The sequence below is a fragment of the Lissotriton helveticus genome, chromosome 7 (assembly GCF_964261635.1).
Source record: "Lissotriton helveticus chromosome 7, aLisHel1.1, whole genome shotgun sequence".
Lineage (NCBI taxonomy): Eukaryota > Metazoa > Chordata > Amphibia > Caudata > Salamandridae > Lissotriton > Lissotriton helveticus.
The window spans coordinates 1,657,063,479-1,657,091,118 of NC_136068.1; the positions used below are offsets into that span (position 1 = coordinate 1,657,063,479).

Sequence of the window (27,640 nt, forward strand, 5' to 3'; positions counted from 1 at the left end):
GCAGTCCCTAGGCCAACTGGCCTTGTTGGGGCTAGGACGCCCTGTGTCTCAATGTCAGGGGCCTAAATGGTGCAGGTGCCCACTACTTGCTGAGCACCTGGGAACATCCCAAAACCTAAACGGTGCAGCTGCCCACTAATTGCTGGGCAGCTGTGAAACAAAAACTGCGACAGGGTCCTCACTGACCCTAGGACAGAACGGCACTCAATCGTAGGAGCCACACAGGCTCTTACACCACACTGCGCAGAACGTGGGAGCCACACAGGCTCTTAAAACACTTGTGTCCCCCAAGACCACGGACTCTGTGCAACGCTGGGGCGGCCCACTGCCATCCGGGACCGCCCTATCTCCCACCAACATCTTGGGCTTCGCACTCGCATGGCTCCTCATGGACCCCTCGAGGCTCTAAAAGTACCTCTTGAGCCCTTCATGGGCTAAACATAGCCAAATGCCCCACGAGCCTCAGAGACTCGTCAACGCGGTGGGGCGACCCACTGCCATCAGGGGCCACCCTGACTCAGTGCCTCCAAACCGGCACCAAAACAATCCATAGGCTCCCTCGTGGAGCGGAAATTGAACTACCCACAGGAGCCTGTCGGGCGGCCCACTGTCATCTGGGACCGCCCTACTTCTACCCTCGTCTTTGTGCCATCTCATGGCACCCACAGCAGCCCCCACGGAGTCCCCCAGCCCTTTGTACTCACCGGGCTGCTCTCTGGGGACTCCGCTTCTCTGCTTCTCTTCTCGGGCGGCCGGCGGGGCTCTCTATCTCCGGGGCTCCCTCCTCTACATGAGAGCCCCGCAACACACTGGCGCTGGTTTACTGGCGGCCCCGGGGCTCTCCCTCACTCCTGGGACCCCCGGGCCACAGGCATTCGCCGTCTTTTCCTCCTCTTTCCCGGTGGCGGCGGGCAGCCAATCGGGGTGCGGCGGGACCTCCTTCCAAAATCGGAAGTCCCGCCCGCGTCAGGCACCGTAGTGCCTGGCTTCCTGTTTTTGCGGCGTGAGGGCCGCGGCGGTGAGAACTCGGGGCACAAATGAGGGGTGGACACCCTCGAGGTCCAAACTAAACACAGAAGAGAGTTGGGCACTCGCTAAATAAGTAAATAAACGGGCAAAGTCGCAGGGTAGGCACCTGCCAAACCTCGCGCAAAATGCGTGATGGCGACACACTCGGATTTCAGCAAAAAGCGCTCTCAAGCGCTATGGGACAAAATAAAGCGCTTCCATCGTGCTGGGGGCACTGGCAGCACCCACAGGCCCCTAGAAATGACCCCTATAGCAAGAAGGGTCCACAGAAGTTCTTCAGGGGATGCAGCAAGTCCTTCCAGGCACTTTAGGCTATAACAAGCCTTGGCAAAAGCAAGAGAAAGTTCCCAGGAGTCTGCAGCAGGGGACCACAGGCAAAGGTCCCCAGTGAAAGTCCATCTGGTGTCCAGGGGCTGGGCAGGGCCCAGGGATTCCCCTGGGCCCAAGCAGCAGCACGCCCCTGGCAGATTCAAGTCCAAAAACAAGAACATTTTGGAAGGGGACACAGCCCCTTCTTATACAGAAAAAGGTCTTTGAAGTCTTTGTGCATGCAGTGTGAGAACCAGCTAGAACTGGTTATAGGGAAGTCCTATCAGTATCAGGGACAGAGGTGATAGTCGCCCAGCGGGGAGGTGGAGCCAGCATTGTGGCAGGCAGGTACAGCCTCATTCACACTCAGGTGCTATCTCCACCCACTTCCTTGGCAGCAGATGCTGCCCTTCATCCACGGGCTGACTCAGACAACCTCCTGGGGGCTCTGCAGCCCCTGTCACCCTCAAACCAGACAGTCAATCCACAAGCAGGCCCAGGTACTCTGGGCCAGGCTCACCAGCCAATCACGCACCAGGCACAAATTACACAAATATGCCAACTTCTCAAAGTGGCACTTCTAGGCTAGACACAATCATGCCGCATACACCATTACGCAGCATTCAATCTCACGAGTTCGCACATATCAAACTCGACCCTGCACTCCCCACACATCAGAAACTACCATGGGCATACATATTCCCCATTCATTCCTATGGGAGGGCAGGTCACTCACCATACATACACAGAGAGCACACGCACTTTACACTGTACAACAGTGAAAAAGTGCACAGAGGCCTAAAATCACCAACACCAGGTCACAGAAACAGGCTAGGAAAAAGCAAAAAGTTTCGGGGTGAACCTGCCAAAAGGGCCAGGTCCAACAGAAACCAACACCCAGAAAGCATTTGGTTGCCAAACAAAAGTCTTGAATTGGAAGTATTGCTTATAAAGTCCAGAGAGGAGAGTGGTAGTCACCCAAGCAAAGACAATTCTGAAGATCAAATGCAGAATCAATGATCCAGAAAGGCCAACTGTCTTATGGCATGGGAATGTCCACTACAAAGTCCTCAATCAGCAATATGATAGGATGAGTCAAGCATCCATCGAGAAACGGTCTGCAAAATTAGGCTGATCACAAAAAGCACTCAAACTAGGCAAGTGCAAATACAAGCCCAAATTCTGAACTAATTTCAAGCAGAACCTCAGCAAACAATCAATCTGGAATTTGTAGAGTACGGCTATTCACCCGTAAGGGTCTCAAGGCACTGAAGGTTGAGTAGGGGAAAGACGGCTGATCCATCTGAGCGTGAAGGTTAAGTCAAAGAGCCAGGTCTTGAGATCTTTCCTGAACTGGGTCAACAAGGGCGATTGTTGAGGTGGAGGGGCAGGTTGTTCCAGGTCTTGGCGGCAAGGTAGGAGAAGGATTTTCTTCCAGTTCTGGTCTTGTGGATCCGTGGGACGGTGGTCAGGGCAAGTTGGACAGAGCAAACCAGTCTGGCGGGTGAGTGGAAAGCGATGTGGTTACTCAGATAGGTTGGTCCTGCATCGTGGAGAGCATTGTAGGCATGTGTGGGGACCTTTAAGGTGGCTTATTGAATGGGAGCCAGTGGAGTTGAGGAGTCGATTGATGTGGTTTCGGCTGGGATGTTGAAGACCAGACTGTGCGTTTTGAAGTTTACTGAGCTGTTCCTAGGTGATGACGGCATAGAGTGCGTTGCCGTAGTCTAGTCTTCCTGTGAGGAGTGTGTGGGTGATTGTCTTTCTGGATTCTGTGGGGGCTAAATCTTAATGTCTTTGGAGAGTGTGGAAACAGGAGGCGGATACAGCGTGGTTCTGTTGGTTCATTGAGAGGGAAGAGTCCAGTGCGATGCAGAGGTTGCGTCCATTGCCCATGGGAGTGTTTCCCAGAGTGGCGGGTCACCAAGTGTCATCTTAGGCTAAGAGAGCCGTTCTTAGGAGGCGTACTACAGTCTTGTCTAAGGTGAGCTGGAGGCAACAATCTTTCATCCATGTGGCCACAGCCTTAATCCCGCTGTGGAAATGGGTTCTTGTCGCTGTAGGTTTCTTGGTGAGGATAAGGATCAGCTGGGTGTCATTGGCGAAGGGGTTGATGTGGAGTGCGTGGATTATGTTAGTGGCTGCAAGAGGGGCCATGTTAGTTAGACCCAGGATCCCTGGCTGCCCGAGGTAGGTACCTTAGGCCACGTAGGGACCCACGTTCCAATGTCAGGGAAAAGAAGGTCATCTTCTTAGATAGCCCCGCTCACCCCCTCGTTAGCTAGGCACCAGCAGCCAGGCTTATCTTCACGGCAAAGGTGTAAAGTATTGGCAACCACGCTCACAACACAATGACGACACCACAAATAGACTCCACACAATTTTTATTAAAAAAAATATTTTTAAAAAGCCCTTGTAAGTTCGACAGGTATAATTTAGCACTTCTAAACATTCTCCTGTAATCCTAATATGTTACACAGTTCGTAATGCTAGAATCAGGCACTTTTGCAATGTAAAAATACTGTAAGGCGTAACGCAGCAATCAGGCACTTGAAAGGGAAAATAAGGCAATGCGTAATACAACCACCGGGTAGGTCATTATGCAGAAATAAGGCAATGCGTAATACACTAATCTGGTAATTCGTTATGTAGGAATAATACAATGTGCAATACGACAGTCAGGTAATCCATTATGCAGAAATGATGCAGTGTATAATACGACAGTCAGGTACTCAGTTATGCAGAAATGGAATAATGTGCAATACACTCAGGCACCGGTCACTTTGCCTTAGGCAGTGTCTCTGCCTCTTCTTCTGACTTGTATTCAGACTTTCAACAGTAGCCCTCAACATGGGTACTATTTAATCAAAAAGTGCAGCTCCTGACTCCGGCCCCTGTACTGCCACTCCCTTGGCAATACGGGCCGCGATCCAAACACGAGACACGAGAGAGTCTTCCTCTGAGCCCATGCCCCAAGAGTAACACGTTACTTGGGGGCGCAAACCCACTCCTCTCCTCGTCCAGCAGCTGGGCCTCGAATGCAACTTCATGAATTGGCAACAGCAGGATCGGGCCGGCAACTCAGCTCCTCTGGGTCTGCCGGTACGGGCTGCTACAGTTACGAAGATCTCAGGCTGCCACAGAGCACACACAGCATCACTGAGTCTTCCTCAAGCTTTGGGTGCACGATCTCAGGGCACTCCACACACAGGTCTCACGCTGCACGAAGATCACGTGCACAGCGTCGCTAGACTCCCTTTAACTCTGATGCACCGGATAAAGCAAAACGTCACGAAGGTCTTGCGGTGCACAACACAGCGTCGATGACTCACTTGGATTTCGGGCCACACGATTACTGGACAAGCCTCACAAAAGGGTTCAGGTTGCACAAAGAACACGCACACTGCGTTGCTGATCCTTGCTTTGACTCCAGATGCCCATGATCACAGGTCAATCCTCATGAAGACCTCAGGCTGCACAAAGCACACGCACACAGCGTCGCTGAGACTCACTTGGACTCCAAGAGCCCATGATCACAAAGCAGTTCTTATGAGGGTCTCAGGCTGCAACAAACAGTCACACAGCGCCACTGAGACTTTTATGGAAACTTGTGTTACTGCGTTTCCATACAGGGAGCCAGCTCACCTTGTGCCCCTGGGGATAAGTTACTTCAGGACACAGCAAAGGCCTTTCAAGTAGGGGGACACAGCAAAGTCCCTTTAGCCTTTCCTTGGTTAAAACAGCAAGCTGCAGGCCAGCCCCAGAACAGACAGCAAGTTTCTTCCTTGGCAAAGGTCTTCTTGACCATGACGTAGCTCCAGTCTTGTTCAGACTTGATCAAAGCCATTGTCCAAAGTTAAGGGACATCAGCTCTCATAATTATAGCCCTCAATGGCTTTGAAGTCTTTAGGTTTTAGGGGGCACTGACACCTGTTCAAATCAGTTCTGGGTGCCTCCCTGCCAGTGACACCTTCTTCCTTTGATTAGTGGGGGTCTGTATTCTCAATCACTCAAGCAGGAAATGGGACAATTGTATTATAGCAGCACCAATAGTGGCTTCTCCTCCCCCTACACTCCAGATGCAGGTCAGCCTGTTGCTGTCTCACCTCCTCTCCTGTGTCAAGACATTCCCCAGATCCTATTGATTTCCAATCCACAGCCAGGCAGAGACACAGAAATGCAAAAATCACCTTCATGAAAAGATGTGTTATTACATTGAGAGTTCAGGCATACTAAACTTCACCTTTCCATCTTAAACATGGAAAACATTACACAGCCTTCCCATTCTATCCTATGGGCAAGATGACCTTTCCACAGTAAAAACCTAAATTGAGTATTTCACTGTCAGGACATGGCACACACCTCAGTACATATCCTACCTTTCACATGCACTGCACACTGCCCAGGGGGTACCCTGGACCTACCATATGGGTGTCTGAGGAGCATAGAAAGGGATGGGTAATGTCTGGCAAGTGAGTGCACCTGCCAGCACAACATGGCAGTTTAAAAAACTGCGCACAGGCCCTGCAATGGCAGGCCCACTACCAGCATTTGCATAACCAGCCCTGGCACACAGTGCACTTTACTAGTAAGGTAAACCATATCAATCATGGACAACCAATTACCATTCCACTTTATACAGGGAGCACTTACACTTTGACATGGTTTAGCAGTGGCAAAGTGCCCAAAGCATCTATTGCAGCATCAAAAATAGAGGAGGTAGAGGCAAAAAGTCAAGGGTAATCACGAGATGAAGTGCCAGGTCTAACAGGCCATGTAGATGTTGAAGAGGGTGAGGCCTCTGGGAAGAGCCTTGGGGCACTCCGCAGCAAGGATCCGGGAGGAATAGAGGTAGTCTGACTGTGTATGGCCGGTAGTTCCAGTCCAGGGCTTTGTCGCGGATGCCGGCGTCGTGTAGTCTCATGATTAGGGTGCAGTGGGAGGGGGTATTGAAGGAAGCTGTGAGGTCCAGTCGGACGAGGGCTGCGGTTTGGCCGTTGTCGAGGAGGGAGCGGATGCCGAAAGTGGTGAAAAGGAGAGCAATTTCGGTGCTTTGGAAGCCAAATTGAGGAAGAGTTGTCCAGAATGTGGTTTTCCTCAATTACCTCAGAGCTATGCGATGATGGCCTTAGATGACCTTGGCTGGTAAGGGGAGGAGGCAGATGGGTCTGAGGTTCTTGAGGTCTGACGGGTCGGCGAATGGCTTCTTCAGCAGGGGGGTTGATCTCTGCATGTTTCAAGTCATCAGGGTACGTGGCAGTTGCGATGGAGCAGCTGATGGTGCGGTGACGCTCTGGTGTGATGGGGTGATGGCGATGGCTGCTCTATGGAAGATGTGATACGATACAGCTTTTGTGGTAAGCTGGGTCAAGTTAAGAACAATCTGTTAGGGTGCGTCGTGGTTGCATGCAGTGGTGACTGGTTTTGAGGCAGGGTCTTGGGTGACAAAGCTGTTGTAGAGCCGCCTTGTTCTGGAAGAGAAGGTGCTGAGTTTGTTAGAGTTCCTGGGATGCTGGGGCGCCTATTGTCATGCTATTGGGTCTGGCCAACTCCTTGATAATGACAAAGAGTACCTTGCTATTGTGTGCATTGGTGTCGATTCTGTCTTGGAGGGTCATTTTCTTTATGGCATGTGTTGATGGCAGTTTAGAAGGTGGTGTGGGTTTCTAGGGTTTTGTTGTTCCTCCATCTCTTCAAGTCACAAGTGCACCTGAACTCATGGAGGGCAGAAGTGAACCAGCTGGCTTTCCTGGAGTATTGCTTGCTTAGGGGCCCTCTTGAGAGGGGCCAGAGTGTCGGCGCAGTTGGAGATCAATCGGTGGAGGTTAGGTGCCGAGGTGTTGTGGTAGTGGAGAGGGGTTCCTCAGTGGACATGTTCCAGCTGTGATGGTAGAGGCAGTGAGTGTGGTAGGTGACGGTGGGACTGGTGAAGGTGAAATGAAAGTAGCAGTGGTTGGTCCAGAGGAGTTCGGTGGTGTGGCTGTAGTTGATGTTCCCGGTGAAGACAGGGGGCAAGCATGTGCCTGGCTGCTTGGTCGGGCCAGTGACTAGCTGCTTGAGTCCGTTGTTGGAGAGGTTGTCCCGTAGGGAAATGGCGTACTAGTCACTGAGGTTGTCTAGGTGGGGCAAGCATGTGCCTGGCTGCTTGGTCGGGCCAGTGACTAGCTGCTTGAGTCCGTTGTTGGAGAGGTTGTCCCGTAGGGAAATGGCGTACTAGTCACTGAGGTTGTCTAGGTGGAAGTTGCGGTCGCCGAGTAGGATGTAGTCTGTGGATAGGAGAGCTTGGGGCACGAAGTGGTCTATGATGACGTCTGAAGGACAGGCAGGCTCTGGGTGGCCTGTAGAGGAGGGTGGTGTGGGGGCAGGCCTGGATCTGGAAATGGAGGTATTCCATGGTTGTTGAAGGGCTGTTAGAGTCGGTGGTCATATGGAGGGTGTCCTTTTGGACGAGGTCTCCTCCTGGTCGATCGGTGTGGTCCTTCAGATTGCTTTTGTAGCTGTTGGGGATGGCTGTGGCAATGCCTGGGCTAAAGCAGGGATTATTTCAGGTTTCTGTGAAGGCAATGTCTGGAGAGGGGGGGCGTCAAGGAGGTTCCAGATTTTAGAGACTAGTTTATGGAGGGATCGTACATGGAGCAGGATGCAGTTGAGCCTGGAAGGAAACACTTTGTCTGCAAGAGGATGTGGAGTCAATGAAGGTGTGGTTGCAGTTCCGGCAGGAGAAGGCTCCTTGGGTCTCCTTCGGCGATGTGAGGTGGCAGGTGGTGCAGCGTCCGGATTGGAGGGAGAGGAACATACTGGCAAAGTGGTGGAAAGTCCGAGAACCAGTGTCCCTGGTTTTGGGCACTGTCCAGGTGCTGACAGGCTTGCCTTCGGTCTGGCGGTCATTAAGTAGTACTGCTGGAGGGGGGGGGGGGGTTACGGGGGAGCAAGAGGGGCTGCTGCAATGAAATACAACAACAACATAAAAAAAAAGGGAGAAAAAAGGGAACATTGGAATAAAAAGCAGAATGAAGGCAGAAAGAGAGAAAGGGGCAGCCCAGCAGCAGAGCAGTGATGCTCTACCACTAGACAACTGGAAAGGAGGGGCAAGAAGGAGCCCGAGGGTGGACGAAGGCCTCAAACTCCTGACCAGGACAAGCAGTAGCTACCAGGCAGAGCTGCGCCGTGAATGGAGAAAGTCCACTAGAAGGTCAAAAGCAACTTCGTCAGGTTTAACTGGATACCTTCTACCCACTTACTTTCTCCTCCAAAACTTAAATTGAATAAACGAACCTGCAATTTTAAAGGACATAGTGGGGTGGCATGTATAGATCGATATTATCACATAGGACGACCACTCATGTAAAGCTCCTTTCCATCACAACTGGGGTAAGCAGATGCATTATTGTTGTCTTGATAGGTTAATAACACTGGCCGTATAATTAACAGCTCAGATCCCAATAATTATACAACTTGAGATGTATTGCTTCTTAGAGGTGAAAAGGTAGCTTGCCTTGAATATTCAGCATTTCGATGTGGGTTCTTGACATTTATCCACATTCCTTGACCATACGTTCGCCAGCAGGCATTCCCCAACCAGGGCCATCAGTAATAATGACAATGTTGTTAGCAACGAGTAAAATGGGAAATGACTCGCCCACTACTTAAAGCTAGATATGTGGTTGTTAGATTTGGGGGTCTCTAGTTGGCACAGGTAGGTACCCTTGCCTCTAGTCAGGGTAAAGGGGTACACTCCAAAAATAACCTCAGCTCACCCCCTTTGTAGCTTGGCACGAGCAGACAGGCTTAACTCAGAGGCAGTGTGTAAAGCATTTGTGAACACATACAGTAATCAAGTAACACTACAGCTGTACACCACACAGGTTTCATATAAAAAAAATAAGTACTCTTCATATAGACTTAAGACCACAAACGACAAAAATCCACAATAATATACTTAAAATGGTAGTTTTAGCTTAGTTCTGTTCAGTTCCTAAACTGCGACACGTTAAGTCAACGTACCTTTCGATCCGTGACTCTTCCACAACAAAGTGTTGTGGCGATGGAAATGCGGCAAAGTTCCGGTGCAAAGAAATAAAGACGTGAAGATCTTCCCGATGCGGCACGCTGCTCCGATGATGCGAGTAGTCTCCATTCGATGAGTCAGCTGCAGCGGCGACACCCTGGTTCAGCGATGCGACGGCAACAGCCTTGGGTGCGAAATTCTTCCCCGACGTTGCGAGAGGCTTCCGCTCAATGCGACAACTACAGCGGCGACATCCAAGATTCAACGGCAGCAGCTCTGACGGCAGCGTGCTCCTCCCTGGATGCGAGGTGCTTTCCTTGATGCGGTGCAATACGACAGCTACAGAGGCGACATCTACAATGCGACAGCAGCAGAAGCGATGGCAACATGCTTCTTCCTCGTTGCGAGACGCTTCTCTTGATGCGGTGCAATACAACTGCTATAGCGGCTACATCCACGAAGCGACAGCAGCAGCGACGGTGACACGCTTCTTCCTCTTGAGTTGCGCTTCCAGCGACATGCAGGTGCTCAGAAGGCCCAAAACAGCAGCAGGTACTTCCCCAGGAACTCCGGGGAGCTGGGGGTTGAAGTCTGTTGTCCCCAAGACTTCAGCAGGAGGCAAGCTCTGTTCCAAGCCCTTGGAGATCCTTCACAAGTTGAAAGTAAAGTACACAAATGTATTTCTCCTCTCTTTGGCAGTTAGACTACCACTGCAGGCCAATCCCCCAAGCAGCACTTCAGCTTAGGGATGGTCTATCCTCAGTTTCTCCAGGATCCTCTCCTCAGCAGAGGTTTCTTCTTGGAGGCCAAATGTGATCTAATTTCTTGGGATCAGTGTCCCAAAATCCTTTGTCCTCTGAGGGCAGAGCGGCCTTTGCCCAGTCCAAACCAGTTCTGGAGCACTGTTGTTTACATGACTCCTTTCCTTTCACAGTTCAGGGCAGAAACATCAGACACCCCACAGGAGGTGGAGCCAGCATTGTATAGGGAAAGCACAGCCTTGGAGCACTTTGTTGACAAGATTCCTTCTCTTCTTTCACTGTGCAGGGCAGAGACATCAGCTGCACCCCAGGAGGTGGAGCCAGCATTGTGCAAGGTAGGCACAGCCCTATTCAGGTACCAGGTGCAACTTCTCCCACCCATCTAGATGCAGATCTCTATTCACCACTGGGCTGACTCATTCTGTCTCTTGGAATCCCCAGCCCTGTCACTAAAAAAATACCAGTCAAGGAATACACAACATAGTAGAGGCAGGCTTGGATAATTAGACAAGAAAATACCTATTTTCTAAAAGTGGTATTTTCAAACACAATGTTAAAACCAACTTCACTAAAAGATGCATTTTATCATTCTGAGTCCAGGCATGCTAAACTCGAATTTCTACTATGTTCTCCGGGTCAGTTAGGATTATAAAATGTAATAATCTAACTGCCCATTCTGGCCTATGGAGACCAGATAGCCATGCAATAGTGAAAAACGAAAATGGCTGTAATTCACTAATAGGACATGCCACACACATCAGGGTTTGCCCTACCTTATAGTTGCAATGCACCCTGCCTTTGGGCCTACCATAGGGGTGTCTGATATGAAGAAAATGGAAGGTTTAGGGACAGGAAGTGGGTGCACTTGCCCAGTCAGCATGACAGTACCAGACTGCACACAGGCTCTGCAATGGCGACTGCACACAGGCTCTGCAATGGCAGACCTTAGACACATTTTACAAGGCTGCCTCTGTGGGTGGCACAACCAGTGCTGCAAGCCCACTAGCAGCATTTGGATGTACACGCCTTGGGCACATGCGGAGGATGGATGCAGCGATTCCTAAGAAAAATTTGGTTCAATTGCAAAATCGTCCATCAGCCCCATGGTACACCACCGAGCTTAGGATAGAAAATTCCTAACGCAAAAGGTTGGAGAGAGTCTGGCGCGTCAGTAAAACGACACTAGACAGAACGCAGTATAAACAAACCCTGTCCACCTACCATCCAAGTTTAAGACTAGCACAACGTCAATTTATTTTTAATAAAATTGAGGACGTCGCCAATGTCCCTAAAACCCTCTTCAAACTAGTAAAGGAATTTGTGTCGCCTCTCGCATGTAGACAAACCCCCTTAGAAACTCAAGATTTCTATAACCAGCTAGCCAGCTATTTCCAAGATAAGATTATCAGAATCTATTCCAACTTTTCATCCAATACTGCACAGGTTGCCGAGTATCCCCGTAAACACTCGAAAAAGGGACAGGTAGCACCTTTGATCGCTTTGACCCAATCACTCTCGAAGAATTTGCAAAAGCACTTCTCTCTGCTAAATCAGGCTGCCCCTCTGATCCGTGCCCCCCCCCCCCAAGATGATGGTACAAAAGGGGGTGGTGATGGACGGAGCATCTGAATCAAACACTCACACCCAGTCAAAAGATCTGGGTTTAATCCATCACCGTTCTTTAGCCCACTCTGCCACCCCACTTCAGACATGGCTATATGCAAATCAGTCTGACCCTGCGCCTCATGGGAACAGTCCAGCACGAACTGCCAAGCCATGTCTTCCCTGGACTGGAAACAAGCTTCTAAGGACCAGTTTCTGGCATTCCAGCCGTCTTGAGCCTGGCTTGCTTGAATCCAGTGGCAAAGTGAGCAAGGGACTCACGTCTGAGCATACCCTGCCACACCATCCATCACCTCCCCCTTTTTTACCCCCAAGATGATGGCCCTTTTAGCCAACAGCTGTGCGCCAGCCATTCACCAACTGTTTAATCTATACAATTGGGGGAAATCCCAAGAATGTGGAAGGAAGCATTTGTACCGCCGATTCTGAAGAAACCTACTGCCGACCCATGGAAATTGGGTAACTACCGTCCGATTTCCCTCCTACCAATATTGGGCAAGACGCTGGAAAGCATGATCAACAAACAATTGAGTCACTATCTGGAGCAAAACAAACTATTAGATCCATCACAATCTGGATTCCGACAGGGCTTAAGTACGGAGACAGCCATTTTAGCAGTCACGGACTCACTTAGGCTACAAATAGATAAGGGCGGTTCGGCAATCCTGATACTACTAGATCTCTCCGCGGCATTTGATGCCATCTCTCATGAAATGCTAGCGGAGAGACTGGAGTCCTGTGGCATCCAAGGAACAGCCCTGAAATGGCTGCGAAATTTTCTGTCCGATAGGACACAAACAATCATGCTTGGCCCATACTGGTCCGATGCACTTAATTTAGACAGAGTTGTCCCTCAGGGATCCTGCCTAAATCCTACCCTATTTAATGTTTAGATGGCCCCACTAGCTAGGAGAGCGGAATAACTGGGCTTTGAGATCATCTCGTATGCTGATGATACTCCGCTCATGTTCTCGTTCGGTACAGACTTAGTTGCAGAGAAAGCAAGGTTTTCCAGAGGCATACTTGATCTCCAGCTGGATGACGCAGAATTGTCTCCTGCTGAACCCTGGTAAAACTGAAATAATGTTAATGAGCAAAGCCACAGCAAGCTGGTCTGATGACTGGTGGCCCGCCCAGTTGGGAGCAGCCCCATTGCCCACTCATTGTGTGAAAAACCTAGGGATAAAATTAGATCAGTCCTATCAATTTATTTATTTGTGGTATTTGTAGAGGGCGACACTCATCCCAAGGGATATCACGGCACTTATACCAAACAGGAACTACTGATGACTGATGCTGAGAAGTTTAAAAATTGGGGAAGAGGTGGGTTTTCAACTTTTTTCGAAACTGGAGATAATTTGTAGTAGGTCTCAAGTCAATAGGAAGTTCATTCCACCTTTTTGCTGCCAGGTAAGAAAAGGAGCGACCACCTGTTCTAACTTTATAGATACGTTTGGTCCTGACCAAAGCCGATTGACATGAACGTAGGTTCCTAGTAGGGACATAAAATTTGATCTTCCCTTGAAGAATAGTGGGACCAGTCTTATGTAGAGCCCTATGGGCATGGCTGAGCAATTTAAAGGCAGCCCTCTGACGCATCCGGAGCCAATGAAGTCTCTTTAAACATTCTGATGCCGAGTCAAGCTTGCCTTTGTTGCAAATGAGTTTGGCCGCCAGATTCTGCAGAACCTGTAAGTGAGAGAACAAGTGTTCATTCATCCCTACAAACAGCGCATTGCCATTAAGCGACTAACCAATAGGGTCTGTGTGACTGAGCGTCTGCAGTCCAGAGGTATCCAAGGGAATATCCTAGCAAGGAGTTTTAAGATGGCAAAGCCCTTGCCACAGAGGGATCGCACATGATCCTTCATGGACAAAACATCATCCATGATGATTCCCAGTTTCCTGGCATGTTGTTTTGGAGTGGGGGCCAGGCCCAATGAGGGTGGCCACCATGTAGCATCCCACACCAGTTTGGCACCACCAAACCGAAGAATCTCAGATTTTCCTGCATTCAACTTTAGGCAGTGCGAATGCATCCACTGGGCCATTTCAGAGAGACAGTCATGTAACTTGGTTTTGGTTATATCAGGCCTCTCATCCAGGGCCACCATCAGCTGCGTGTCATCCGCATAAGAGCAGATGCCAATGCCCCACTTCCTTCCAATGTCGGCGAGAGATGACATATAGACATTGAAAAGAGTGGGGCTCAATGAGGCACCCTGGGGGACCCCGCAGCCGATGGAATTGGGCCCTGAATGGAACTGACCCATGTGTACTGCCTGAGTGCAGTTGCTCAGATGAATGAAAGACCATATCGCCACCAAAACCCGCTCTTGCTATTATAGCATGCGTTTGCTGCGAAAAATCCTCCCCTTCATGCCTACCGCTCATCGCAAAACCTTGATCCAAGCTATAGTTATTAGTCGATTGGATTACAGCAACGCTTTACTGGCAGGAGCGGGAGAGACCTTGTTAAACAGGCTGCAGGTGATTCAGAACACTGCAGCCAGGATGGTTCTGAATCGCCCAGCGGGATCCTCATTTGTGCCCCTTCTGCGTTAACTCCACTGGCTAGCGGTGAGGAAAAGATTCTTTTTTGAAGATCTGCTGCCTTACATACACAGCACTCAATGGTAGAGGTCCTAAATACCTCCAAAAAAAGACTTATTAAACATGTTCCTAATAGGAACTTGAGGTCTGGTACGCGTGGTCTTCTACAAATATCACATAAGGCCAAGTCGTTCGGGAGTAAAAGCTCTCATATCTAGCGCCAAGATACTGGAATGAGTTACCAGATCCCCTGCGTAAAATTGATAATTATGGCACATTTAGGAAACAGTTAAAATCCATCCTTCTCTAATTCATTCGGTCCTCTTCCAATCTCAGGAATTAGTTCTAGTCAAGCGCCGAGATGCCCCCGGGTGATTCTAGCGCTATAAAAGAACGTATAACTTAACATAACACACTCAGTGCACTGTACTAGGGTCTGACAAGAAAACAAAAACAGTCAAGTATGGAATCACCAATTCATACATCAATTTACAATAGGGAGAACACACACTGTGGCACTAGACAGCAGTAGCATAGTGTCCAAAGCATCTAACACCAGCAAAAACACACGAGACTACAGCAAAAAATGGAGACCCACGCCAATGGTGCCAGGTCTAACAGTGGTGCTACTAGAAACAAAAGTGTGTCAAATGGCTAAAAATACAGGCTGAATAGGCCATGATAACAGGGGCACTCCTGGTGGTTTCACTCCAGCCAGGATAGCTACCAGCATGGCATTTAGCTAATTCAGACTATAAGAAATAGATAGCCATTCAAAAAGTTAATTCAGCATGAACCTCCATAGCAATTACCACTGTCATGAAAAGTGTGGCAGCCAAAGAGAATGGGCCAAGCTGATAAAAAATAAAACTCCATTGCTTCTCCAGGGCCGGATGTCCTTTACCCCTTCCTCTTCTGTAGGTGAAGACTATCAGACCTACTGCAAGATTATGGCGGACTCCCTTGATACAGTGGTGCCATTAAAGCGCCTAAAAAATAGGAGGAACATTTCTGCCCCCTGGTTCAACAACGAATTAAAACAGCTATGGGTAACATGTAAAAAGGCAGAGAGGAAATGGAGGAGGGCATATTTGGATAGGAAAGCCTTGAAACTAGCACAGACCCATTATAAGGAATCTATTGCCAAGGCCAAAGCTGATTTTTATGCCAACTCTATTCTGCAAGCCCCTAAACAGTACCAAAGCACTCTGATATCGTCCGGAACCTATCTAGTCCAGCATGTGCTAGTAATAAGGTAATAGCTTCACAGAAGCTATGTGATGATATCGCTGACTTTTGATGAGAAAATAACAAAAATTGTTGGGAATTTGCAATTTGACGATGTGGCTGGCTTAGCTGAGAAATCTGCCTCTGAATCTCAAACAGCTACCATATTGGATATTTTCCACTCTCCCACAGAGGACTCTTTTAACCAGCTTGCTCAAAGTGTGGCCTCAGGCTCCCAGTTCGATCCTTTCCCGCATAAAATCTGGAAAACCCTGGGGGAAGAAACTCTACCATGGCTATGGAATATCTGCTGCCAGTCATTGGAGGAAGGGGTGGTACCAGAGGCTTTGAAGCAAGCTATTATAACTCCACTTCTTAAAAATACCTCCCTGGACCCCTCTGACCCAGCGAGTTTCCCACCAATCTCCTTACTGCCCTACCCAGTTAAAATCCTTGAAAAGGTAGTTACTAAAAGTCTATCTTGCTATCTAGAGGACAATTTACTGCTGGACAGGGATCAGTTTGGTTTCCGACGGGACATGGGACCGAGACCGCACTGGTAACGGCAATGGAGGGGAACAACCTTTATAACGCAACTTTTAGCACGCAGTGCTATTACAACGCAGACTTTAAAACGAAAACCATTACAACGCATTACACTGGGGGGCGCTCTAGGATAGGGAATAGTTTTAATTTACTATCCAACACCTTCGCTAGTGTCCACGGGGACTGGTGTTGGAATAGTGAATTAAACTATTCACTATCCAGCACCCCCCCAGTGTAATGAGTTTTAAAACTTGTGTTGTTACAGCATGCGTGGTAAAAGCATGCGTTGTAACAACGTACATCCGGCAATGTTTAACCTGCGAATGCGTGCTGACAACGGGGTTTCATCTGTCTTGGTACTATTGGATATGTCAGCCGCATTTGATACGGTTAACCGTGCAGTGTTGGTTGAGAGACTGGAAGACATAGGGGTAAAAGGACAGGATTTTAAATGGTTACGTTCATACCTGTCAGGAAGACAACAGGCGGTATCCTTTTCGCCATTTACCTCTGCCATGTCCCCAGTACTCCACGGTGTACCACAGGGCTCAGCAATAAGCCCGATTCTTTTTAATATTTATCTACGCCCTCTACTTCCCATTATCAAATCTTTTGGGATAGATCTCATCAACTATGCAGATGACACATAATTTATACTCTCACTGGAGGGGAAAAGAGCGATATCTATTGATACCCTCCAGGAATGTATGTGTCAAACTGCAGGTTGGCTCAAGAGAAATGCCCTACAATTTAATGAGGGAAAAATTGAGGTACTATACTGCCCTGAGAATGTCATGCCACTTACCGTTAGAGTTTAAGCTCACTCCTGAGGGTGACGCTTTGGCCTCGGCTAAAGTGGTGCGCAATCTGAGAGTTATGGTAGACGAAAACCTCCAAATGGATGCACAGGCTAATAAAACTGCCAGTACCTGCCTCTCCTTGCTCCGTACTTTACGGAAAATCCTTCCCCCTACTCCCAGAAGACTCTTGTCCTCTTACAGTGAGGAGTATATTACCGAGTAGATTGGACTACTGCAACTCCCTGTACTTGGGAGCACCACAATATATTGTACAGGTGTTGCAGAGAGTTCAATCTATGGCAGCAAAACTGGCCCTAAATACACAACGCAGATCCTCCATGACGCTGGCCCCAAGAGATCTTCACTGGCTGCCCATCAGGGAGAGAATGCGCTTTAAATCCCTTTGCATTGTATATAAAGCAGTACATGGTCAGGGCCCAGTTCCTCTACAGGAAACATTTACCTGGTACAATCCAAGTAGGCAGCTCCGCTCTTCAAACTCCAGCTTGATAACTACCACCAGATTGAAGAGGTCTCGGAAAGGTGGTAGAGCCTTTGGAGTGATGGCCTCCCGTATATGGAATGAACTGCCCCTAATGCTTAGACAGGCTAGCTCGTTGATTGGCTTTAGGAAGAGCCTGAAAACCTGGCTCTTCCCAAGCAATGTGTTTTAAGCATATCTTTTAAATAGTTGATTCGGATTTCTCCTTTGTCGAGCTTCTCTCTGATCCAAGCGCCAGGATACCTGTAGGGTGACAGTTTTGCGCTATATAAGTCTCTAATACAATACAATGACAAGTGCTGTACATCTTGTCACTCAGCACTAATGCAGGGAGGTTGGTATGTAGTATGCATCACGGGTTTCAACATGCATGTAACTTATTATAACAGAACATATAGGAATACATTTATGCCATAAGACTTTATCACCACAAATCAGAATTAGAATATTTTTTAGCCATGGAAAACGAGCTAAAATGCATCTATTTCTCATACTAACAAATTGTCTGGCATCCCGACTTTGAAGACGCAGCTTTTGGGCCAGGAGTAATTATATAAAGTAAGAAAGGACTTCGGCCTGACTCTATAGACCACTAAAATTAGAAATGTTGTGATTGCAGTGTGCTATGGAGGAGTCATTGTGCGCGACTCCAGAGACAGTGTTTTAATTAGATTGATGTTTCAGAATATTTGTTTTAGGAGCACTTTTATTCCATTTTGCCAGTAGCGGATGGCGATGCATGTAGATGTTCCACCCAAGTTACTCCGTGTTATGCTTTCTCTCCATTCCCAGCTTGTTCGTTTCTAGATACAAGCAGTGCTTTAAATGGGCCGGTACCGAGTACTGGCACTTTTTCATTTTCTCCTCTTGAGTACCGGCACTTTTTCTAGATCAAAGAGAGTACCGGTACTCATGGGGACACGACTTTAACACAAGTAGCGCTCCATTCATCATGCAACTGATCACCTTTAACCCCTTTCCTGCAGGGCTAATTCCCCCACATTGCAGGGGGCATGAGGGGATGAGTGCGGCATCGCGGTACTTGTGATGAGACCAGGCCCTCATGAGTCACTCGTGTAGCTGTGCTCATGACGGCCTGGTCTCGTCACGACGCCGCCCACTCATTAATTCTCTCGCACAGGCGGGGAATTAACAGCGCGTGGGCGGAGCTGCGGCGTTATGACGAGACCAGGACATCATGAGCACAGCTCAACTGACTCATGACAGCCTGGTCTCCTCATGAGGACACATGGGGTTAACAAGCACTGCACAGAATTAATCACAGGAGCTCTTGTCACTAGGACACAGCGTGAGCTTCGTTGGAAGTCAGAGCGATTAGCTTATCCATTGATCTTTCACGGTGGGGCTGAGAGGGGGGTGTAAACTTTATTGGGTGGGGGTAGGACACACAGTTCAGGACAGAACAAAAGAAGATTAGCTAATGCGGTCACCATCGCCACACATCTGAATTGCCTTCTTGCATGTATAAATAAGAAGGGATCTGGTTACCAAACTCGCTAATCCCTTTTTTTTTTACCTTGGACAGACTAAGTGCAATAAAAAGTGTGAAATGCTCTTTGAACTGAAATAGTTCCTGCCAGTGTTACCTGGGCCTACATGCCACATGGATGTACGCAGCTATATTTTTACCAAAAGCCAGTAAATGTATTGCATGGCTTGATATGTGCGTGTTATTAACACTCATGGTGGCAATTTATTGCACACTGTGATCGAATGCCAAAAGCAGGAAAGCATACATTTTTCATTTATTTAGCACTCCCAGGTGGTCTTCTGTACAAGTTATGTGGTGCAAGCACCGAAAACATAGTTAATTTGTAATAAGCCCCATCTCCTAGCCAGCACTTCATGTCATTGGTCATATTTCAATTCAGAAAGACCATCTTACCATTTATAACATGACTTGAAAGCCTGTTCCTTTTTAATTCATCGACAATTGCAAATGCAAGAATGCATTCGACATTTATTATAGCGAGTATATAAAGGCATATAATATAAATTATTAGCTGAATTAACACACGTGGGATCATGGTAGGTATTTTATTACACCTAGTGCAGCCAGATCAGCCCAGTAGATACGTTATTCTTTCTGATATCACATCTGCAGTGTGTTTACTCCTTCCACCACTCCTTTCAACCACATAAAACGGATTGTTGAAAGACTGAGCCACCAACAGCAATTTCGCTATTGTCCGGGTCAGCATTTCTCAGAGAGGAGAGTGACTCTCTAAAGTTATACAAACTATGTCTCTTCGAAAGCAACTCTGGTGTCTAGGTTTGACAGAAACACCCACTAGGGGCTTGTAGGAAAAGACTGCCTGATGAATTCCTCGCTTTTTGCAGTTGCACCTTCACCAATCATGAGAACCAGAAATGGAAGACACTTCCCATAAGTAAGTGAGCTTTGGGCATCATATGTAACAAAGTGGATAATTCCGGAGGTAATGCACTTGCTAGAAAGATCTGTGTACATTGTAATCAAAAGTTCAACTCACCATAATATTGCATAGAGGATCAATGTGTCTGCTGGAAAGCACAGCATGCAACATGTTAAATCACAGATTCATTTTTTTTATGTAAATAGCTTTGTTGATTACTGTTTTTGTTGCATAGAGCCTTGTGTTACCTGCAGGTCAAATGTTAACATCCCTGTATTATAGCTTAGTGAGTTGTGAACCTGCAGCAAGGACATGCCTGCAATCAAGAAGGTATATATTTATAACTTGCTGTTTTTTCCCCAATATTTTCTTATTTTAAAATTGCTAAAATAAAAATAGTTACAGGATAGATATATAGAGATCTCTATTATGTGATCAAGGCCTGAGGAGGGGCTGGAGCGCGTCATGGCAACATGCACCATTAAAGATTAAAACCAGCACCTAACTTTGTGGTCTGTATCCGTTTTTAGGTCTCACCTCCGCAGCTTGCATGCGCTGCAGAGGAAAGACACCTTTAGCCATCGATAGAGCTTTCCAGTAAAAACTTGCCCGCCTTGCATTGCTTCCAATGGCAACGCGTGCACGTCTGGCTATTCACTTGCATGAGCGAGCAGCTGGCACCAAATGTTATCAATTATCGGGACGCCAGCCCCTCGCTCCTGCGAGGGAATAGCGCCACACCCTCCTCTCCCCCCTGCTGCCATCGACGGTGGCACACGCTTGTTTTTTTCATGTTAGTTTTTGGAAGCCGTGGTAAATAAAGCCTATGTTCCCTGATTGGGCCCTGCGTTGTCACGGGACCAGTATTATTGCCTGCACACCTCACGGCGGTGCTGAGCCTTAGCCTGGCTCCCTCACCAGCTTGTTGGCGCATCTGGCATACTTTTAATTAATAACAATAAAAATAATGTTGAGGCTGGTGAGAGCAGAGCTTTGTTTGTTGTGGTGTTTTTCGCGGTGCCTGGCATGTAGTTGGAATGGAGTTCTGGATGCCGTTGTCTAGAGGGGTGGAGTTTACTGACAGCCACTGAGAGCGTGTGCTGTGAAGGTAGCCGGCAACATGGCGGAGAGCTGCACCTGGCTGCTGGTGCTCAGCTCAGTCTCTGCAACCTCTTTAAAATCCTTATCCTCCTATTCCTCCATAGTAAGTCAAACCGGATGGGAGAGTTAGTATGCCGGAAGACTTATATGGTTCCGGAGACTGGGTTATTTTGTGCAGAAGCAAAAGTGGCTTCAGCTGGGTATTATGAGCATACCTTTGATACCTGTTTGAGCCAGTCCTTTGTATGATGGAAACGCAAAGTGCAAGCGCCGTACTTCTCCATTTCCCTTACTGACATTCAGAGTGATGTTCCAACTTGTATAAAAAAATTAAAAAACATTCACCCGATGTTTCAAGGGATTATCTCCATACAGCGTAAACCCAGGATGAACAAAAGGGCTGGTGGAGCAACAGAGTAATGACCAGACAGGTTACCACAGCACTATAAACAGGTCTTTTTAAAGTCCAGTAAAGAGCATTTAGGGTTATGTGATGTACGTTTCTTATTTCCACATCGCAAACTGAGTGGGGAAATAGATTTAAAACGTGGTAGGTTGCCTTTTCTTTGACACGGTCGATGTTTTGTAAATTTACCATAAAATGACGTCCCAGATTTGAAATTTACTTTTGCCATTCAGTAGTCTTTGTATAGTGCTGAACCCGCGTTTTTGCGATACATAATGGATCTGCAAAAATAAAACATCTTTGCTGTGGTTGGTAATACTGGTAAACAAGTAAGACAAACTGCTGTCTTTCTGGTTGGTAACAAACAAACAGACATATCCATTTTACGGGCAGACGCCAGTTTTCCCAATCATCCTGATTGGGCGATAAACTATATATCCCTGTGTCGAAAAGCGGAATGGGGGCATTGTGTCTCTGAAAGAGGGCCTTGTTGTTTTACATTTCTTGCACCAATTTTGACATATTCTCCTCTGCATTTAGGTGCTAGAACTTTGCAATCTTTTACCATACAACTTCTCTTTGCCTGATGTCTGCCATCTCTCCCACCTCACTGTTTTTACATCTACCTCTTATTCCTGGTACTATTGAGTTAGCAATCTAGGTTCCTTTAACCGCTTTAACTTCACTGTGTTTCTTACTTGACTGCTCCTACCTCCTACTTTGTAAGCGACAACTAACTGCATCTCCCTTCTTTTCTGACCACTCCTACGATAACTTATTTATTCCCTGGTCACTTCCCCCAATGCATCGTTCGATGTCCTGTTCCATCACTGGCCCTTTTATCTCATGCTTATCGTCCTGTTTATTGTAGCTTTTTAAGAGGGTCTTGTTCCATGTAATATTGAAGCCTGCCTGCATTAGGTTGTACGCATAGCAACCTTGGCTTGAGCCAACTTCGTGAGAATGCACACATAATTAAATGCCTCTCATTGTTTGCTGTAACAGCCTGTTTGCCAGAGTCCCAAACAAATGAATACAAGTTCTGCTAGAGCCCCAGATTCAAAGAGTGCCCTGCATTGTAAATCCAATCTGACAGATTCTTCAGTGACCTTTTTCCCCTGGACTCAGGCGGAGAACATGTTGTGCTCCATAATGATGTTACCTTCTGGCATGACACGATGCAGCAATAATCCGCCATCATCTTTTGAAAGGTAATCTAATTCCTGACCTCACTTTGGACTACTTTTATATAGGTGCCTCGGTGTGTCATTTTTTATCAATAACAGGGATATATTGTGTACCCATATCTATAGACCCCCTCGGCCTCCTAGTCTGCCTATTTTTTCAGATCACTATGACATCTCCTATTTTTACCATTACAAGGGGCTTGAGCCACACTATTTTCACATCGCAGTCTGAATATATGATACTCGGCTGTGGATTTCGCTGCTAATTCTGCATGCTTTTAGTCTATTGTCAGTGCATAAACATCGGCCAGTTAGCTGCAAGCTAGGTGGTTTATACAGCAGGAAGCATCTTTCTTTGTGTGCAGGGGGGGCAGTAAAAGTTACTAAGAGTATTCTGTATTCTAGCTGCCTATAAGAACAGCCATCCCCGTAAAAAAGGAATTTTTCCTTCTAATTTCAGGGACGGAGAAGGGCAAGTCTGTTGTGTGAGTTCAGAATATTTTGTGTAGATGGCGCCGAAAGAAGCGCTTTTACTGTGGTTTTAAAACATAGATGTGCACGTATTGGAAACAGGCCTATCCCCCTTATTTTGTTGATGTGTGTGATAATGCAGATAATACCCATACGAGTGACAATGACATGTCCATCATTTCTGTGTTACTTTTCCTCCTATAACTATTGCTCATTGTAACAGCAAAAAAAAAAAAATAGGAGTAAAAATGTAAAGTCCTTTCGCCATTTGCGCATCCTGCACTTAAAGTGAAGTTGCTGTTTAACATGACATCCAGACCTATTGACTGCCACTGCTCGAGGGGGGAGTAGTGGTATCGGTGGTGGTGGTTACATTGTTATTGGTGGTGGTGTTGTTGATACTGATATTGGTGGTTGTGTGGTATGTAGTGACATCGGCAGTGCTGATATTAGTTGTTTTGCTTGTGGTATATGGCGTTCACGGTAACAAACAAAGTTCTCACGCCATACATTCAAAGCCTGTGATGTTTTTCGGTTGTCTGGATTCTAGGCCTGCTTATTCGGGTAGAAGGATTTGAATTTTGCTTTGGGCAATATAGTATTCGATAAGCCTGGATAAATGTAATTGTTTGAGAAAATTAAAGTGCCTCCGATGCATCAGGGAATGCATAGTAATTACAGTATTTGGATTCTGTTCAACTTTTGTTCAGTTTGTGGACTTCAATTTATTTTCCTCTTGTTGACAAGAACTTCAAGGTGACATTTTCTTCTGTGGCATTAATTTCTGATATACTCTCTTTTTATATCTGCAGCTTGATTGCCAATAAAACTTCCTCTGAATATCCTGAATTTTCAGTTACTGTTATATTGTATTCTAACATTTATATAGCGCTTACTAACCCTGTGTAGAGTGCTGAAGAACTTGCCTGTATGGGTGGTGCGCCACAGCGTATTGTGTTTGTTGGAAGCGTGGTGTTTTTGTTAGCATCCTATGTGGGAAGTGATCTATGTCGTACCTGATGACCACTGAGGTGCGGGTATCATGTTACGGGACGCAGATCTTAGCAGTGTGATGAATGAAGAAGTGCGAGAGATATTTGCAGTCTGGTTTTCAACAATGACACAGGCACAGTCGTTTATGCTGCTAATCCAACTACAGTGCAATTTCATTATATAATGACGTAATGTTTAAAGTTTGTGACATGCATACGACAGATGTAATTGTGTATCACAAAACATGCTTATGAAAAGGGGGGGCCCTCGGCCCCCCCGCACGCATGGCGGCGCGGCGACCGTCTCACCCCCTTTCCCCTCGTGTCCTTCGACGGTGGGGGCGTGCCCTGGGGGCGCGGCCCACCGCCGATTGGCCGGCGCCCCTCCTGACCCGGATTCAATGGAGTGGTTCCGGGTCGGGGGGGGCGGGCGATAGGAGGGGCCACCCGGCCCCTCGGGAATAAGAGGTAGGGAGCGCCCAGGAGACCCCCTTGTCCCTGGACGCTCCCTCGCTGAACGTTGTGCCCCGCGTTCGGGGCTTCTTTGTTTGGTAATTTTCCCGCTTTATTTTGCAGGTATAACGAAGCGGTTCGTGGAGCCAGCCGAGCCGTCGTGGGATTGCCTGGATCGGCATCGGCCTGGGACGTGAGGCGGCAGTTGTGGATTTTCCCCTTTTCTGTCCAGGGTCGTCGGCGGAGGACGCGAGGCGGCAGCAGAGGTCCCAGGACGTGGAACTCGCTCCGAGGGACGAGGAAAAGGCGGTATTTGTTGGCGCGGGTAGGGCAGGGACGAGCAGCGGGCCAGCGCACGTCGGAGGTGTGCTCCGGGACTCCACGAGGGCCGGGGTAAGGCTGCGGGGGGGAGCCTTGGTATTGAGCGGCTTTGTGTTTAGAGTACCATACCGGCAATAGAACAAACCGGGGAGGCCAGATAACGCGGTACAGAGTAAGTAAAGCCGCGGGCAGGTTGAGCGACGGTCTTTGATACGTTAGCGGCGTCATTTAAACCGCATAGGTAACGCGGTACAAAGAAGGGTTTTCCCGCCTCGGTGAGACAGTGCGGAGAGGTTGTTCCAGCGGAACACAAGCGTCACGCTTGAAGCTAAGCAGGGTCGACCAGGATGGGAGACCCCTGGTGAAAGTTTACAATTGTAGGAAAGAAACTGTTTTTCACGGCTGCATTACATTAATGATTAGGTAATTTGTTGTTCATGAAGTGACACAAAGTGTACAATTGTATGGTGAAACAAGGGGCCATTTCTTACAAGGTTATTACTTTAGTTATTAAGTGATTTATTATTAATGTCATTGCACAAAGTGTATCTAGGTAATTGTTTTTCACGCTACACTGCAGTGTTTATTTATAATTCATGTTACTGGATGTGACACAAAGTGTGCAATTTTCTTGAAAACGAGGTGACATTTTTGAAAGGTTTTCACTAATGTATTGTTGTAATTTTGATTATTAAGTGATTTATTGTCATATCCTTACAGTTCTGGGGAATAAGTGCAGATACGGGTCCAGAATTGTCCTGGCCTTGGAAGGAGTGTTATTTTGAATGTCGCTTATACACGGTGATAACACAAGTTTTTAATTCCAGGCAATTTAACGACATTATTGGGGCCATTCACTAGCGGACAGGACGTAAGAGCATCCAGCACGCAACGTGGTGTGAACAGGGGCCGCAGACCATTATCGCAGGCGAGGACGAGTGACTGGTCGGTAAGAGGGGTACGGGGGGCTAGCATTCATCGCTCCTGGTGGCCGCCGGGTAGGTCTACATTAGGTTTACTCACCCCCTTACATAAGCGGACAAGCCGCTAGTGTTGCGGTCGCCGTTGCATGGTGCTGAAAGCCCCCTGGTGACCCTCCATCTGAAAGGTACACACAGTTGACCTGTTGGGAACTAAGTAGGCAGCGGGTGTTTTTTGGGGTAAGCGTCATGCCAGGTCCAAGGGGTGGAAAAAGGGGGTCCAACATGGAGGCTATGATGCGGGCTATGATGCGGGAGATGAGCGACATTAAGCAACAGCTAGGACAAATTAAGGAGCGGGAAGCTCGGTTGGATGACAGAGAGAGTGAGGCACCGGGCCCGTCCGGGCGACCGATCCGCAAGAGGGTGGCACCAGTGCCAAGAGGGGAATTTGTCACTCCACAAGGGAAACCTAGATCCAAAAGACCCAAGGAGGCGGTTCCCACCCCAGGCCCAGTGGATCCGTTACCCGCCGCACCGCCCGCGGTGGTCCCACCCCCGCATGTGCCTACACCCATTGCCCCTGTGGTGCCGGTGCCGGCAGGTCAACCAGTAGACGCTGGGTCTGCTCCCGCACCGGTGCCCACAATCCCGGGTACAGGCTGGCCACACCCGGCGCCCGCCCTGCCAGCTGTGCCAGGACCACTGGGCATAACCCCAGTGGTACCTGTTGTCCCGGGGGGTAATGTAGATTCAATGCCACCCGAATTGTTATCTCAGTTAACGGCCATGATGCCATGGCTCCAAAAAGGGGGAGCCTTCCCGAATTCTGCAGACCATGCGGCAGAGGCGGCAAGGTTTGTAGAAAAAATCAGATCGGCACCGGTCGCCGACAGTGTTGCATTGCCAATTTCTTCTCCCCTTGCAGGTCCAAGTGTTCCCCAGCTGGACGGAGTTAAAGGGCAGCCGCCCCCGGTGCCCGCACTTGGTAAGGAAGTGGCATTGCCGCTCTTGGGGGACGGTGTGATACCTTCCAGGAGCGAAAATCTAGCTCAGCATGTGTCATTAGCTGTGAAAGAAATGATTTGGGCTGATAAATACGTGTACATTTATTCTTTATTGTTGGATAATAGGGAAATGGAGCAGGCAAAAGCACTGAAAGAGTGGATGCTCCCAAGTGAATGGAGGGCGCAGTGTACTAGATTCAGGGTTGAGGAAAATCTCAATAATTGGATGCAAGCATGGGCTGTTTTCACTGCAATTAAGGCTGAGCGTCCTCCAGATCTGCAGGCTGCATTGGCTTGCTACTCGAGCAGGATTGTGGGGTGGAGTCAACAGTATTCTGGGGAAGCATGGAAGGGTTATGATGTCAATTTTAGGAAGGCATTGGAATTCAATAGATCGTTGCCATGGGACTCGGTAGATTCCATGGCTTGGCACAAACAGTTCTCTGACACTGCACCTCCCCCTCAGTTCGGTGCGGTCAAGGTGTTCACTAGACCGCAGCAGCCCTTTCGGCCCCCCCAAACGAGTGAAGTACCTGGGAAATTTAGGGCAGGTGGGCCAGAGAAGAAAGGGGTGTGCTGGGATTTTAATAGGCGTACCTGCACAAGGGCCGCGTGTAAGTTTAGGCATGCATGTTCCTCCTGTGGGCACCCCTCTCATCCAGAAACTACCTGTAGGTCCAAGCAAGGTAACACAGGACAGAGGGGTAGGGGAAAGCCACTATAAGTCAGACAGGTTACGCCCCCCCACTCCAGTGGATGTGGTGGCAATGATTCCATTGTTGAACAGATACCCTGACCACAAAGCGGCCACCCTACTCCAGGAAGGTTTTTCTAAAGGTTTTAGGATCCCGGCCGGGGGATACACAGGCAGTGCGCACTGTAGAAATCAATTATCAGTCAAACACAATCCGGCTGTTGTGGCCGCCAAAATTGACAAGGAGCTTTCCTTAGGCAGGATAACTGGCCCTTTTCCTGCAGTGCCAGTACCCAATTTTGTGTGTTCCCCACTGGGAGTTGTCCCCAAGAAA

General features: G+C 48.1%; 1 protein-coding gene across 2 annotated transcripts in view; it reads right to left on the reverse strand.

The window, feature by feature from the left end:
- The window catches only part of LOC144770642 (zonadhesin-like), a 96,259-nt gene that overhangs the window by 60,796 nt on the left and 7,823 nt on the right, over positions 1-27,640 (reverse strand). The window contains exon 2 of one of the 2 annotated variants that reach the window (XM_078655339.1): positions 17,320-17,601. The exons of the other annotated variant lie outside the window; for it this stretch is intronic. The gene's annotated coding sequence lies outside the window, so the exon portion shown is untranslated. The remainder of the gene's footprint in view (positions 1-17,319; positions 17,602-27,640) is intronic. 2 annotated transcript variants of the gene reach the window in all.